General features: G+C 40.8%; 1 long non-coding RNA gene across 1 annotated transcript in view; it reads left to right on the top strand.

Annotated features, from left to right (window-relative positions):
* Positions 1–381: 381 nt before the first annotated feature.
* LOC137148078 (uncharacterized) overlaps positions 382–2,786 on the top strand; it is a 9,057-nt gene continuing 6,652 nt past the window's right edge. The window contains exons 1-2 of the long non-coding RNA XR_010918433.1: positions 382–476; positions 2,673–2,786. This is a non-coding gene — a long non-coding RNA (uncharacterized lncRNA). The remainder of the gene's footprint in view (positions 477–2,672) is intronic.

Below are 2,786 nucleotides of genomic sequence, written 5' to 3'. Positions count from 1 at the left end.
AGATCCTTGCACCAATCCTTCTGAGGCACTTAATTAAACACAGAGGAAACTGTAATTTAACTGCCTTGTTTGATTGCACCTGTGTGACCAATATTAACTAATTGAATTCTCTTCCACTTGCTAGTTTGACTCTGTGCATCCAGTGAGCTCTGTGTAAGCTGACTGTTTCTGCTAGTCTTCCCTTCATAGGCCTGATGCTGCTCCCACTGAAATGAATGAAACAATTCCCAGTAATTCCAGGATCAAGTTCAAGGATTGTCTTGCATTTTCCTTCCCTGGGTTAGTACTCCCACCTGTAGGAGGTCCTCTATGCCATGCGCAGAAACATTTCTGCAACCGTCCCCCAACACACATATATATTCACCCTCTGCAGGAGCTCTAGGCAGGCCCAGGAGGAGTTTTATGCATGGTGTATTCCCTGGCTATCACAAGGCACATAGAAGCAATTGGGCTACTGGGTACAAGTCAGGATTCAGGTAAATGGAGCCCTTATACTGTCCTCCTTTGCTCTGTGTGGGATTAGCACTGAAAGACAGAGGGAGGCTGATTTCTTAAGCCTATTCCATTGCATCAGAGATGGGGTTTGTTACTTCCATGGAGAACTCCATCTGTTTCCCAGCACAGTCTCATGTGTAACTTGTAGGCTGCTGAAGCTCCAAAAAGCTCTCAAGCTGCTTGAATTTCTCCAGCTTTGGGCTCATAGTAAAAAATGTCCATGACCTGTGAGTGTGTGCCATGGAAATAGCAAAGTGGCACATGGACATCATGGTGTTCATCAGAATTTAAAGAGCTCCTTTCAAGATTGATGCTTTTGTGTAGTTTAATTCTGTATTATTTTTACTCTGTGACTGCATTATTTGGCAGCACTACTATACAATGGCAGGTAGGTACCAGGGGGATAGAAGCCTTAGAAATTTGCCAGAGAGACAAGGTAGTTTGTGGTGCCTCTTTAAAAGTTAGAAAAGAACATTTCTTTCCCTACCATTTAACTAAGACTTATAATTGTGCTTTGGGTATGTCTTCACTGATGGCGGCAAATTCGCTGATGTCAGATCGATTTATCTGTATTGATTAAGTGGAAGTGAAGACCCACTCAATCAATCCGGAAGTCAATTCAGTAAAACCACCTCTCCAGAAAGCATAAGCTGGTACACATTTCCCATTGGCACAGTGAGACGGCGCACAGAAAAGGATTTAGGAAGTCGATGTAAGTTATGCAAGCTACTCTACTCTATCCTCCATGAACTTATCTAATTCTTTTTGGAACCCAGTTATGCTTTTGACCTTCACAATATTCCCTGGCAATGAGTTCCACAGGTTGATTGTGCATTGTGTGAAGTACTTCCTTATGTTTGTTTTAAAACAACTGCCTATTATTTTCATTGGGTAACCTCTGGTTCATTTGTTATGTGAAGGGGTAAATAACACTTCCCAATTCACTTTCTCCACACCATTCATGATTTTACAGACCCCTATCATATCTCCCCCTTTCAGTCATCTCTTTTCTAAGATGAACAGTCCCAATCTTTTTAATCTCTCTTCATATGGAAGCTGTTCCATATCTCTAATCAATTTCTTGCCCTTCTCTGTATTTTTTCCAATTCTAATATATCTGTTTTTGAGATGGGGCAACCAGGACTGCATGTAGTATTCAAGGTATGGCCATACCATGAATTTTATATAGTGGCATTATGACATTTTCTGTCTTATTATCTATCCCTTTCCTACTGGATCCTAACATTCTGTTAGTTTTTTTGACTGCCACTGCACATTGAATGGATGTTTTCAGAGAACTCTCCACAATGACTCCAAGATCTCTTTTTTCAGTGGTAACAGCTAATTTAGACCTCGTCATTTTGCATGTATACTTGGGATTATGTTTTTCAAAGTTGCACTACTGGCACTTATCAACATTGAATTTCATCCACCATTTTGTTGCCAAGTCACCCAGTTTTGTGAGATTCCTTTGTAACTCTTCGCAGTCAACTTTGGACTTAATTATCCTGAGTAATTTTGTATCATCTTCAAACATTGGCAGCTCACTGTTCATCTCTTTCTCCAGATCATTTATGAATATGTTGAGCAGCATTGCTCCCAGTACAGAGTGGGGCCCCCAAAGATATTTACCTCTTTTCACTGTGGAAGCTGACTGTTTATTCCTACCCTTTTCTTCCTATCTTTTAACCAGTTACTGATCCAGGAGAGGACCTTCCCTCTTCTCCCACAGCTGCTTACTTTGCTTAAGAACCTTTGGTGAGAGACCCTGTCAAAGGCTTTCTGAAAGTCCAAGTACACTATATCCACCAGATCACTTTTGTTCATATGTTTGTTGACTCCTTCTGATAGGTGAGGCATGATTTCCATTTACAAAAGCCATGTTGACCCTTCTCCAAGAAACCATGTTCATCTATGTATCTGATAATTCTGTTCTTTTCTATAATTCAACCAATTTCCCTAGTACTGAAGTTAGACTTATCAGCCTGTAACCACCAGGATCTCCTCTGAAGCCTTTTTAAAAAATTGGCACTACATTAACTATCCTCCAGTCATCTGGTATAGAGGCTGGTGTAAGCAATAGGTTACATACCACAGTTAGTAATTCTCCAATTTCATATCTGAGTTCCTTCAGAACTCTTGGATAAAGACCATCTCGTCCTTCCATTCTCATACAGATGCCCCTTACTTCTGAAGATCCATGGAAAATACCAGACAATCGTTTGTAGCCTCAGAACCGCAGGCTTCACGCAAGCTACTACACAAGGAAACAGGCCCAGACTGAATAAAAG

Source organism: Emydura macquarii, unplaced genomic scaffold (genome assembly GCF_026122565.2).
Source record: "Emydura macquarii macquarii isolate MOO-44397 ecotype Brisbane River unplaced genomic scaffold, CSIRO-AGI_Emac_v2 contig_587, whole genome shotgun sequence".
Lineage (NCBI taxonomy): Eukaryota > Metazoa > Chordata > Testudines > Chelidae > Emydura > Emydura macquarii.
The sequence above is the reverse complement of the archived record's forward strand: the minus strand, read 5'-3'. Positions and strand labels throughout refer to the sequence as shown.